We start from the raw sequence: 14,384 nt of genomic DNA, 5'->3' as shown, positions 1-14,384 counted from the left end.
TCACCTGAGGTCAGGAGTTCGAGACCAGCCTGGCCAACATGGTGAAACCCCATCTCTACTAAAAATACAAAAATTAGCCAGGCGTGGTGGCAGGCGCCTGTAATCCCAGCTACTCGGGAGGCTGAGGCAGGAGAATCGCTTGAACCCGGGCGGTGGAAGTTGCAGTGAGCTGAGATCGCGCCATTGCACCCCAGCGTGGGGGATAAGAGCGAGACTTCATCTCAAAAAAAAAAAATGGTTGTTCTCTTTTTTTATATATATATTTGTGTATATCTATGTATATATGTATTTTTATGCATATCTCTCTATATATATACACAACACACACACAGCAACCAGAAGGCTCCATATGGTATCTCAGAACAGTCTCTAACAGGAAAGCAGAATTTCATGTTTCATGTTATACAAGAGTAGAACACTTAAAAAATCTGTGACTACTTGGGAGTAATTTAAGATATTCATTGTCACCTGTTTTTTAGTTCATTAATGTTTGGCTCTGGAGTGGGGGAAAAAAAGTGAAGGCACAGTATGACTGTGTTGTATTTTCATCTGTACCTTTTACCCAGCCTGAGCAGTTGTGAATAGAAAGTGGAGTGTAGGCTATCATAGGATTTATCAGAGAAATAACATGCATTTTTAAAACCCAGAACTTTAATCACAAAATTATATATCATTTAGTAGCAAAACTTTATGAATAATATATTAAGGATACTTTTGATCATTTCAACATAAATATAGCAGTTTGGGGAATTATGAGGAATTAATATGGTCAGGGATCTCCAGCTCATAAACTTGTCAGGAAGGGGACAGGCAGTTGACAGTAAGTACACCTCTGACAAGGTGGGTACAGCTGTAGTCCCAGCTACTTGGGAGGCTGAGGAGGGAGGATTGCTTGAGCCCAGCATCAAGGCTGCAGTGAGACGTGATTGCACCAGTGCATTCCAGCCTGGGTTACAGATCAAGACACTGTTAACAACAAAAAAAGTATACACAGATGCTTGAATTAGGATAATATGCAATCTTCTTTGTACTTTCCATTTTTTCATTCTACTAGGAACATGTATTATTTTTATAATCAGAAAAAAATGGTAAGCTATAGTGGAGTGGGCGCTAGCTTAATCAAGTGATAAAACTTGGCTACACTAATACACTAGTGGTAGTTAAGTCCCAATGTGTATACATACATCAAAACATCATGCAGTATACTGTAAATGTATATAATTTTTATTTGTCAGTTAGACCTAAATAAAGATGGGGGCAAGGGGAAGACCCAGTGTGATTAGATCCTCTGATGTTTCAAGAGAAACTTGAAAGCTGGATTCTTGGCCGGGTGTGGTGTCTCACTGTGGGTGGAAGATTACCCAGGTGCCGAGGCAAGAGACTGAAGGCACAAACTGTTTCAGTATAATAAAGAAAGTAGTTAGAATAAGAATAGTTATCATACAAATTAGATATAGAGATGATCATGGACATTATCAATCATTAGCATAAACATTAATCATTAGCTTTTAATATTACTCTTTGTTGTATTACTAATATAACCAAGGAACAGGTACAGGGTCAGGTGCTGAAGGGACATCGTGAGCATTGACCAAGAAGGCAAGAGGTGAGCCCTCTGTCACACCCGCATAAGGGCCACTTGAGGGCTCCTTGGTCAAGCGGTAATGCCAGCGCCTGGGAAGACACCCGTTACTTAGCAGACCGTGAAAGGACGTCTTCGTTTCCTTGGAGGAGTCAGGGAACACTCTGCTTCACCTGCTTCTTGTGGGAGGTTGGATATTATCCAGGCCTGCCCACAGTCGTCTGGAAGCTTAAACCCCTCTCTGTGGTGCTGTGCTTCAGTGGTCACGCTCCTTGTCCACTTTCATGTTCCTCCCATACTCCTGGTTCCTTTTTGAAGTTCTTAGAAGATAGCGGTAAAAGAAATAGTTAAAGTCTTAAAATCTTTGATCTTTCTTTCTTTCTTTTTTTTTGTTTTTTTGAGGCGGAGTCTCGCCCTATTGCTAGGCTGGAGTGCAGTGGCACGATCTCAGCTCACTGCAGCCTCCACCTCCCAGGTTCAAGCGATTTTCCTGTCTCAGCCTCCCAAGTAGCTGGGAATACAGGCGCGCACTACCATGCCCAGCTAATTTTTTGTATTTTTAGTAGAGACAGGGTTTCACCATGTTGGCCAGGATGGTCTCGATCTCTTGACCTCGTGATCCACCCGCCTCGGCCTCCCAAAGTGCTGGGATTACAGGTGAGCCACCGCGCCCGGCCTGTCTTTGATCTTTCTGATAAGTGCGTAGAAGAAAATGCTGACGTATGCTGCCTTCCCTCTCTGCTTCGGCTACCTATAAGGGAAGGGCCCCCTGTCCTATGATCATGTGACTTGCTTGACCTTATCAATCATTTGGATGACTCACCCTCCTTACCCTGCCCCCTTGTGTTGTATACAATAAATATCAGTGCACCCAGCCATTCAGGGCCACTACCGGTCTCAGCGTCTTGGTGGTAGTAGTCCCCCCGGGCCCAGCTGTTTTCTGTTTATCTCTTTGTCATGTGTCTTTATTTCCTACCATCTCTCGTCTCCACACACGGGGAGAACATCCGTCAAGCCCCATAGGGCTGGACCCTACATTTCACGCCTGTAATCCCAGCACTTTGGGAGGCCACGGCGGGTGGATCACCTGAGGTTAGGAGTTCGAAACCAGCCTGACCAACATGGTGAAACCCTGTCTCTACTAAAAATACGAAAATTAGCTGGGCATGGTGGCCGGTGCCTATAATCCCAGTTAGTCAGGAGGCTGAGGCAGGAGAATTGCTTGAACCTAGGAGGCAGAGGTTGCAGTGAGCTGAGATCACGCCACTGCACTCCAGCCTGGGCAGCAGAGCAAGACTCTGTGTCAAAAAAAAAAAAAGCTGGATTATCATGTAAGATCTTCTGATCTTTCAATGTGGGCAACTAATTTGAAAAATTGGCTTTTAAAAATGTTAGAGTAATGTCTGCATATGGATTAAAAAGACAACAACAGTAGTAGGACTGAAAGGCTCATAGTGAAAAACAACCAAAGTATGTGTTAATTAAATGAATGAGCTGTGTTCCGAATTTTAACTTTAAACTGTAAATTGATAAACTCCAACCTCTTAGAAGATAGTTTTTGTTTTTTTGTCTCCGAAAGCAAATAAAGGTTTTTAACCTTGGGAATATTTTACTGTTAAATAAAAATGTTAAAATTAGAAAGTGTAGCTAGATGTAATTTGCTAAAATTATCTAGATGTAAATTGTTAAAATTAGAAAGTGTATCTAGATGTAAAAAGTTAGGAGAGACCATGAGTTCCTCCCGTTTGTTTAAAAGCAGGCTTTATTTAGATGGCATTCTCGAACTTCCATTATTTAATTTTTTAAGGATTTTAAATCACATGAACGTGAATTCCTAATAACAATGTACATGTATGGCCTGTGGCCTATGGCTTTATCTTTAAAATCAGAACTAAAATAGGCAAATAATTTTTCTGTATGTTTGACATTTTTCAAAATGTAAAGTTGAGAAAATAAGCGTAAGTACTTATTATATACCAGCTATATTCAAGTTCCTGAGCTGGAAGCTACAAAGGACGGTGATGTGATAGATGCCACTTTCCCTAAGACAGATTGTATGTTTGTCAACACTGCCATGTCTGTCAGCACTACCGTGTCTTTATTTTTACTTGATAAGAAGACAGATATTTTTATCTCCTTCGGTCACAGCACTACAATATATAAGAATCGTCGTGTCTTAGTACATTATATGTGAGGATCTTATTCTGATAATTTATTCTTTTTAAAGGATTTAGTGGGAAATGTGGCTCCGTAGTAAAAATTTCAGGAAAACCTTTGTTCACCTAACATGAACATATATTTTTGTGTGAGGAAGCATCTTTATTCTGCCCTCCTAGGAAAACTCATACACAAAAATACAGCAAAAGAAATTAAAAGCTTATCCTTAGAAAAATAATTTTGTCTGGGTGCAGTGGCTCACGCCTATAATCCCAGCACTTTGAGAAGCCCAGGTGGGAGGATCACTTGAGCCCAGGAATTTGAGACCAGCCTAGGCAACAAAGGGAGACCTTGTCTCTACAAAAAGTTTTTAAAAATGAACCAGACATGGTGGCTTGCACTTATAGTTCCATCTACCCAGGAGGCTGAGGAGGGAGGATCGCTTAAGCCCAGGAGTTTGAGGCTGCAGCAAGCTATGGGCAACAGATCGAGACCCTGTCTCTTTAAAAAAGAAAAAAGAAAAAAAATTCATTATATAAAGTGATCAGTGAAAGCATATCGTGTTTTAATGTAGAAGGTGGTGTGAGGCAGTTTTACATTAGAAGACAGAATGAATCCGATAGATCTCTGGCATTACCTTTCAGGCCCTTAAGTAAATCGGTATTGAATCTCCTGTTTCTGGCAGCTGAGAACTTAGAAAGGGCCTTCCCTCTCAGTTACAGTTCGGGGATGAAGGCAAGCCTTGGCATAGACATAGCCTCCAGTGAAGGGCCTGGCTGAGTTGCAATTGTGATGATTCCTGTGCTCAGCTTTTGCTCTGTGCTCACGTGGCCGAGTGTAATTCAACACTGGCCCCACAGCCATATTCCTAGTAGAACCGCCTCTCTCTCTTTTCAGAGAAGTGTCTCTGCTCTGAGGCTGTTACTAAATGGTAAATGGCTGCCCCTGGGTTATTACCATGATTATTTCTAGAGTCATCCTTAAGATGATTGACTTTTTAGTGACTCTGTGATTCTGGTGTTTGCAAAAATTCATGGTAGATACTATTGACTATATGAAAAGTGGTATTCATAATGTTATTACATATTTGTGTTAGTGACCATTTTAGTTTTAAATATATAGGTGCTTTTGACTAAGACCATTAGAGTGATTTGTAAGGTTTTAACCCTAAAAATGGAGACATGCTGGGTGCAGTGGCTTATGCCTGTAATCCCAATACTTTGGGAGGCCAAGGCAGGAGGATCACTTGAGGCCAGGAAGTCAAGATTACAGTGAGCTATGACCATGTCACTGCACTCTGTCCTGGGCAACCAAGTGAGACCCTATCTCAAAAACAACAACAATAACAACTATATGATCTAAACAAGGCTCTTATTCTGAAGGCTTTTTTTTTTTTGGAAGCGTAGGCTCGCTGTGTCGCCCGTGCTGGAGTGCAGTGGTGTGATCTCAGCTCACTGCAACCTCTGCTTCCTGGGTTCAAGCCATTCTTCTGCCTCACAGTCTCCTGAGTAGCTGGGATTAGAGGTGTGTGCCACCATGCCAGGTTAATTTTGTATCTTTAGTAGAGACGGGGTTTCCCGTGTTGGCCAGGCTGGTCTCAAACTCCTGACCTCAGGTGATCTGTGCACCTCGACCTCCCGAAATACTGGGATTACAGGCATGAACCACCACGCCCAGCCCATTCTGAAGGCTTTTAAGTGCTCCTTGTAAGCACTTAGTGATGCTATTAGTGTATTAGTGTAGCCAAGTTTGATCACTTGATTAAGCTAGTGCCCACTATAGCTTACCATTTTTTTCTGCTCATAAAAATAATACATGTTCCTAGTAGAATGAAAAGACAGCGCAAAGAAGATTATATATTACCCTAATTCCATGGCTAATTATTTTTCCGAACTTTTCAATCATGAAAATTTTCAAGCATACAAGAAAAATTCAGAAATAGTACAATAAACACTATACCTTCTTCTAAATATAATATCTTTTGACCTTTTGCGTACTCGCTTTATCTTTCTATATTGTTACTTTTTTGGCTATTCCATTTGAATGTAAAGTTGTAGATAGTGTGACACATCACTCCTAAATTCTATTCTTTAGCATGTATTTCTTTTCCTTTTCTCTTTTTTCTCTTCTCTTCTCTTCTCTTCGTTTCGCTTCTCTTCTTTGTTTCTTGTTTCTTTTCTTTTTTTTTTTTTGAGACAGGCTCTCCCTGTGTTACCCAGGCTGGAGTACAGTGGCGCAATCTCTGCTTACTGTCAACTCTACCTCCCAGGCTCAAGCAGTCCTCCCACGTTAACCTCCTGAGTAGCTGGGACTACAGGCACAAGCCACCACACCCAGCTAATTTTTGTATTTTTTGTAGAGACGGAGTTTCACCATGTTGCCCAGGCTGGTCTTGAAATCCTGGGTTCAAGAGATACACATGCCTTGGCCTCCCAAAGTGCTGGGATTATGGGCCACTGTGCCCAGCCCATCTTTCTTTGTGCCCACCCACCCTTCCTCCCTCTCTTTCCTTCTTTCCATTTTAAAATTTAGATTTGGGGGATACATGTGCACATGGGTATATTGCATGTTGCTGAGGTTTTGGCTTCTAATGACCCTGTCACCCAAATAGCAAACACAATACCTGATGGGTTGTTTTTCAACCTCCCCCCACCCCACTTTTAGAATCCCCAGTGTTTATTGTTCCCATCTTTGTGTACATGTGTACCCAGTGTTTAACTCCCACTCATAAGTGAGAACATGCAGTATTTGGTTTTCTGTTTCTGTGTTAATTTGCTTAGGATAATGGGCTCCAGCTCTAACCATGTTGCTGCAAAGGACATTATTTCGTTCTTTGTTATGGCTGCATAGTATTCCATTTTGTATATGTACACTTTCTTTATCCAGTCCACTATTGATGGGCACTTGGGTTGATTCCACCTCTTTGCTATTGTGAATAGTAGCATGCATCTCTTTGGAATAAGGCCAGTCTCCTACATAACCACATACCATTGTCACATCTAAGGAAATTTGTAATAATTCCATGATATTATCCAGTATTGACTCTATATTCAAATGTCCCCAGTTATCATGAAATGTTTGTTATATTTGTTTCCTCACTAGGCCTTAACCTAGGTTCACACATTACTGTTGCTTGTATGTCTTTTTAGGCTGTTTTATCATAGAACTGTATTTCCATTCTTTCCATATGCCTATCCCCAAAGATACTGACTGTTTTATAAGAGTCCAGTGACTGGGCGCAGTGGCTCATGCCTGTAGTCCCAGTACTTTGGGAGGCCAAGGCGGGCGGATCACAAGGTCAGGAGATCAAGATCATCCTGGCTAACACAGTGAAACCCCGTCTCTACTAAAAATACAAAAAATTAGCCGTGCGTGGTGGCGGGTGTCTATAGCCCAGCTACTCGGGAGGCTGAGGCAGGAGAATGGCGTGAACCCAGGAGGCGGAGGTTGCAGTGAGCTGAAATCGCGCCGCTGCACTCCAGCCTGGGCGACAGAGCGAAACTCCGTTTCAAAAAAAAAAAAAAAAAAAGAGTCCAGGGTAGTTGTCTTATAAAATGCCTCACATCCTGGTTTTGTTTGATTGTTTCTTCCTGGTTTCCTTTAACTTGTTTCCCCATCCTCTGTATTTCCAGCAACTTAGTCTAAAACAGTGCCATCCAATAGAACTTTCTGAAGTGAAGGAAAAGTTCTATATCTTCGTTGTTCCGTATGGCAGCCACTAGCTGCCTTGCGTGGCTATTTAAACTAATTAAGGCTTTCTGGGCACACTGCCTATGGGATAGTTCTGCTTCACAAGAAGCGGTAAAACAACAACAACAAAAACAAACTAATTAAAATTAAATAAATACAAAATTCAGTTTCTTAGTTACACTAGCCACATTTCAAGTGCTCAGTAGCTACAATGTATATCATGTTCACCATTTTGAACAGCCCAGGTTTGGAGGCTTGATTAGATTTAGGATAAATATTTTTGGTGAGTTGCACATAGGTATGCTGTGTGCTTCCTGATGCTCATGTCACTTGAGGAGGTTCTAGTAAGTACCTGGGCGCCTTGGTGAGAGTGTAGTACTGCTCAGTGACTTGCATACCCATGGAATGGATTGGGAAAGATAGTGGTGGTCGATCTTCCCTGAGATTTGCCACTTCTAAGCAGAGAAGAAATAATAAGCGAAAAATATATATATTATACCTCACTGATTATCAGATGAATGCAAATTAAAGCAAGCTGGTATCTTGCTCTTACTACATTAGCCAAGATTTTAAAACTAATTCTATTAATGATGAAGGAGACAACACATGTTATTATTATTATTTTATTATTATTTTTTTTTTTTAGATGGCGTCTCCCTCTGTTGCCCAGGCTGGAGTGCAGTGGTACGATCTCGGCTCACTGCAATCTCTGCCTCCCAGGTTCAAGCGATTCTCCTGTCTCAGCCTCTTGAGTAGCTGGGATTACAGTTGCGCACCACCACGCCCAGCTAGTGTTTTGTATTTTAGTAGAGATGGGGTTTCACTGTGTTGCCCAGGCTGGTCTTGAACTCCTGAGCTCAGGCAATCCACCTGCCTCGGCCTCCCAGAGTGCTAGGTTCACATGCGTGAGCCACCGTGCCTGGCCTGAGACAACACATATTATAACCTTAAGGATGTCTGTGCTATCTCGGACCCTATGTGCCAGTCATTCTAACTGCTTTCCAGGACCCCACACATCTGACATAATGCATGCGGTTCCCTCCTGTCCCTCCTGCTAGAAACCGTGCCCTATCCTTTTGCCACCTAGAGACACCTCTTTGGGTTTTCAGCTTAGTCACTACATTTTATCAAAGCTTTTATGACTTTCCATGCTGATATGTAAGTGCTTTTTTCACCATCTCATTGTAATGTAAATTTCAAGTGTGTTTTTCCTGTATATTTAATGTGGAGTATTTATTTATTTATTTTGAGACAGGGTCTCACTTTGTCCAAGCTCGAATGGAGTGGTGTGATCATAGCTCACTGCAGCCTCGACCTCCTGAGCTCAGGTGATCCTCCCACCTCAGCCTCCTGAGTAGCTGGGACCACAAGTGCATGCCACCACACCTGGCTAATTTTCTTGTATTTTTTGTAGAAATGGGGTTTCACCATGTGTTGACCAGGCTGGTCTCGAACTCCGGGCTCAAGAAATCCACCCACTCTGGCCTCCCAGGGTGCTGAGATTACAGGCGTTAAGCCACTGTGCCCAGCCTAGTGTGAACATTTTAAAAGCAGAAAAGTAGGCTGGGTGCAGTGGCTCACGCCTATAATCCCAGCACTTTGGGAGGCCAAGGTGGGCGGATCACGAGGTTAGGAGTTTGAGACTAGCCTAGCCAACATGGTGAAACCCTATCTCTAAAAATACAAAAATCAGCTGGGCGTGGTGGCAGGCGCCAGTAATCCCAGTTACTTGGGAGGCTGAAGCAGGAGAATCGCTTTAAACCCGGGAGGCGGAGGTTGCAATGAGCCGAGATCACACCACTGCACTCCAGCCCAGGCAACCATACGAGACTCCGTCTCCAAAAAAAAAAGAGCAGAAAAGTAAAAAGAACAAAATTTAAAATTTTCATACTCGCCACTAGTAACATTTTGATATATTTCCTTTTGTGTGAGTTTTCGCCTATTAACAGCCCTCCTTCTTGACTGTGGCCTTTTCAAGAGTATTTTCAAATATTGGATACAGAAGTGAACTAGGAGGTTCATGTAAATTATTAAAAAGGAGACAGAAGTTTCTCTTTACTGTTGTGATATTGACACACATATATATGTTTTCGTCTCAGGTTCCTGGCTCCTAACTGTCATAGCCTTTTGGAGTTAACAGTCTTTTGTTATAATGTTGGAGCACTTTAGGCCTCAGGAGCAGGCCTCAGAAAACAGAATCTCTGTCTCTGACTTTCTCCTGCCCTCCTTTTACCTGCCCAAGGCAGGACTCTAATCTTTCCCCGCCTTTCTGATTATGGGTCACAAGATCCTCATTCCAGAGGTCATGCCCCATATGTTAGAGGAAGAAATCCTGCACAGAAAGGCCAAGAAGAATCTGAACAAACAGGCCTTGCTAGGTTTTCCTACTCAGTCGATTAGTATTAACTCATACCCTTTGTGTTCAATCACATTTCATCATGGTTGTCCAATCATGCCTATCCAATGAAGTCTCCATAAAAGGCCTAAGAGGACAGAGTTCAGGGAGCTTCTGGGCTTCTGGGTAACTGAACACGTGGAGGTTCCTAGAGAGCAGCACACCCAGGGAAGCCATGGAAGCTCTGTGCAGCTTTCCCCAACCTCGCCCTGTGCATCTCTTAATCTGTATGGCTTATATTCATTGTAATATACTGGTAAATGTGAGTTTCCCTGAGTTATGTGAGCTGCTTTAGCAATTGAGCCCAAATAGGGGGTCATGGAAATCCCAACTTGAAGCTAGTCGGTCAGAAGTTCTAGAGGCCTGGACTTGTGACTGGTAGGAAGGAGGGTGTTGTGGGACTGAGCCCTCAACCTTGGTTTCTGGGGCTGTCTTCCGGTAGATAGCTTCAGAATTGAGTTGGATGACAACCTGCTGGCATCCACTGCAGAACTGATCCCTGCTTGGTGTGGGAGAGGAAAACCCCCACACATTTTGTTACGGAAGCCTTCTGTGTTGATTGTTTGATGTGAGAGCACAGAAAAAACATGGTTTGAGTTTTCCCTGCCTTACAGCTGTCATTTTCTACCATCCCAGCCCCTTTTTTTTTACTGTCCCAGCTCTGTTTTCCTAGAAAAGCCCTATCTCTCCTCTCTTGCCACAGGCTTGGACACATTGACTAAATCTTCTAACTTTCTGTGTCTTTTGGTTATATCTCGTCTTTTGGTTATATCTCACCCCAGCACTTTCACTTCTAAGCATGTGCTGAGAAGTGCTTATTTATGAGCACAAAGAAGCATGTACAGGCTGGGCATGGTGGCTCACACCTATAATCCCAGCACTTTGGGAGGCCACGGTGGGAGGATCATTTGAGTCCAGGAGTTTGAGGCCAGCCTAGGCAACATAGCGAGACTTCATCTCCAGTTAAAAAAAAATTTTTTTTAAAGAAACATGTACAAGAGGTTCATCACAACTTTATTTGTAATAGCAAAAAATTAGAAACAGTCTAAATGTCCACCGATAGGAGAATGGTTGTGTCAAATATGACACATTTGTATTTTTTATTACCATCCAGCAGTTTAAAAATAATATAGGAAATCTTTATATCCCAACATACAGCGTCCTGTAAGACACATAGTTAAATGTTTGTTGAAGATAAGGTTAGTTGGCAAGCATGATCCCATCTGGGTAAAATAAAATGTACAAAAACATATTTGTGTGTGTTCCTATATATGTAAATATATAGAGTGGAATCTGGCAGGGAAAATATTAAACTGATTAGAGTGATTACCTCTGGGGAAGGAATTGGGACTGGAAGGAAGCCATGGAAACTTTTACTTTATCTAAAGTTTAAAAAATTTTTTTACAACCCCATCATCTTTTCCAGAGTCTGGGCAGAAATGTGAAGCAATCGAGCAATTGTTAAAGTTAGTATTTAAAGTGCTTAAGGATACAGCCACCCTTTCCCCCAAGAATTCTAAAGGGATATATTTGAGCTTAGAAAAGTTAAAATTAGAATTGCTGAAATTCCGTTCTATATTATCTTCTCCTTAGGTACAAGGAAATGAAAGCAAAGATGTCTCTGGGGGCAGATGGCAGAGCTTCAGTTAGGTTTTTGCTTTTGATGCAAGTTTATTTTCAGCTTTTAAACCTGACCTTGCTATTCTTAGAGTTTTAATTTTTTAAATTTAAATTAAAATGTTTTGTTTGTGAGGATAAGATGAGTTGGGAAAGAAGGTGGTTCACATGGAGATCATAGAGATAGCTGAGTATGTTTCCAGAGGACTGGGTTAATCTTTAAAGGGGTAAAAGACACTTTGACTAGAAGTAATCCATGAAGAACTATCAGATGTGTTAATCAGCCTGAGAGCTAGAGAATATTGCTCTTGTATATATTTATGTGACTTCTGTTGGTGATGCTGACTTTTATGTATTGAAAAATGATGAGTTATCTGTTGCTACCTAATAAAACTTAAAATAAGGATAATCATTTGTTATCTCATGCTTTCTGTCAGACATGAATTCAGACAAGGTACAGCCATGTACCGTGTTGTCTAGGGCCTCAGCTAAAAGAATCAAAGGCTGAGAGCAAAATACTGTTGGGGGGATGGGAGAAAAGCTTGAACATCTTTTTCCAGCAGGCTTCCAGTAGGTTTTTCTCCTACATCTGAGTTATCTTTGCTCATTTTTCCCTCTCTCTCCACCTCTTAACATTAGATGCCTTGGGATTCAGTCCTTGGTCTTTTTTTTTCTTGGTCTGCTTCTCATTTATTCCTTGGTGATCTCTCCCAGTCTGGAGGCTTTAAATACGGTAGGTAGGTGGTTGGATTAGTGGGTAGGTAGGTAGTTGTGTGGATGGGTGAGTAATCTATCCCTAACCAGTGCTATTCTTAACCTGCCTACTTGGTATTTCCATTTGAATGTTCAGTAGCCATCTGAAACTCAGTATATATAAGCCTTGATTCTACTGCCTTCCCCCAAACCTGCTTCGCCAGCAGTCTTCCCCATCTCAGTAGTGGCAGTCCATCCTTTAAGTTACTTAACCCAAAAACCTAGAAGTCATCCTTGATTTTTGTTCTTTTCTTACACCTAATATCTAGTTCATCAGCAAATCCTGTTGGCTCTACCTTCAGAATACGTGTGTCTAGATTTCAGCCACTTCTCACTATCCCCCTGGTCCAAGCCACCATCACCACTCACCTCGATTCCTTAGCTACACCCCCTGCACCCTTGCCTTCTTCAGTCTACTACTTTCAACACAGTAGGCAAAATTATCCTGTAAAAAGAAACCAGATCAGATCATGTCACTCAAAGGCTTTCTAAGCTGAAGCCCTCAGATTGGCCTATGATCTGTCTCCCTCTGGGACCTCAGCTCTCACTCCCCTCTCTTTCTCACTGTGCTCCAGCAATACTGGTAGCCTCCTTGCTGCTCCTCTGATACCAGGCCTTTCCCCTCTCAGTGCCCTTGTAATTGCTGTTCCCTCTGCCTAAATCACCGTGGTTGGAAATACAATCTTACATTAAACCTGGAGGAGAGAGACTTCATCCTGTTGCTTTTTTAAGTGCCTTTTATTGGTGAAGAAATGCCATGGTACTGAGGATGGGAAATTAAGTTTCAAATAACAGAATGTGTTTATACTAGAAGTAGCAAGTCCAAGCATTCATACCTATGCCAGATGAAATACTGTTTTTCATCCACCTACCTGCCATTCTTGCTCATTTATATCTCTTCTATATGAAGCAGTCCTGTCCTTTAGATGAGGTGGGAATTTCTAGGAGACTCTCTAATACCACTAAAGTGTTCATTTCATTTGGCTCCATTTTTGTTCCTCTTTAGTACCTTTTGTGATTGAGGGTGAGTTAGAGGGCAGTCTGGGATGCCATCTGAATAACTGATTCTGTCAGTTAAGAGACTTGGTAGGGGTCCACATCAGGCCCTAAAATAGATACGGTTTTAGTTTCAAAATAAGCCATAAAAACACTCTCAAAAAAGCCAAGCTTTTGGGCCAGGTGTGGTGACTCACACCTGTAATCCCAGTGCTTTGGGAGACTGAGGTGGGAGGATTGCTTGAGATCAGGAGTTCAAGACCAGCCAGGGCAACAGAGAGACCTGTCTCTACGAAACAAAGTGAAAAGAGCCAGGCTTTTGAAGTGGGTTTCTAGAGTGGAGAGTAAGGCAGTCAAAAAGGGGAAGAGGTTGTTTTTAACCAGGATGACAAGAGCTCCTCCATGACATGCTTTATCGGAGATTTATGAAAGCAGGAAGAAAGACGATCAGCTATTTATGGCCGTGTGACTAGCAAAGCTCTGGGCGTAAAACTGAATGATGACATCACTGAGAAAATCCTTAAACTTGAGAAGCCTAAGGTAGTATGCCTGTTGTATATAGAGACTGTGATATTAAGTGGAATTTATTTTTATGGGGTCATAGAATCACATTGTTGAAAGGAGGTCAAGAGGTTATCTAGTTTAAATCTATACTTTTGGTCAAACAGAAACCTATAACTGCAGGCCTTCAGTTTTTTCTTTTGAATACATATTTATAACAGATATGTCTGTACATGATCTAAATGAGTAAACTTTTTTTGAGACAGGGTTGTGCTCTGTCTTAAAAAAAATTTAATGAAATAAATTACCTTTAATGCCATTGAATAGTGAGATGCCACTACATACCTATTAGAATGTCTAAAATAAAAAATGATGTCATTTAGCAGATTGAGAATAAGAAAGGTAGATGCAGCTTATTGCAGCTTTCAAATAAACCGTTCATCTCTGGTGAGTGAATAGAATAGATGTGATATTAAATGTTTCAGAAAGAACAAGACCACCTTTGTAGTGGTATTTGGCAAAGTTGAATTTTTTTGTCATTTCAAACTGAAACTGGCAGTTCTGCCTTTAAAATGAAAGCTAGAAAATTGAGGAGGCTTTCAGGTAATAAGAGAACCAGAATCACTTAAGACTGCAAAACCAGTTTTTCTTAAGTGTTTGTTCCCCCCACTCCCTTTTTAAACCTGGTCCTTA

At 41.6% G+C, this 14,384-nt stretch overlaps 1 protein-coding gene across 1 annotated transcript in view; it reads left to right on the top strand.

The window, feature by feature from the left end:
- NUDT3 (nudix hydrolase 3) overlaps positions 1-14,384 on the top strand; it is a 113,010-nt gene that overhangs the window by 63,177 nt on the left and 35,449 nt on the right. The window lies entirely within an intron of this gene.

The sequence above is a fragment of the Gorilla gorilla genome, chromosome 5 (genome assembly GCF_029281585.2).
Source record: "Gorilla gorilla gorilla isolate KB3781 chromosome 5, NHGRI_mGorGor1-v2.1_pri, whole genome shotgun sequence".
NCBI classification, from domain to species: domain Eukaryota; kingdom Metazoa; phylum Chordata; class Mammalia; order Primates; family Hominidae; genus Gorilla; species Gorilla gorilla.
The sequence above is the reverse complement of the archived record's forward strand: the minus strand, read 5'-3'. Positions and strand labels throughout refer to the sequence as shown.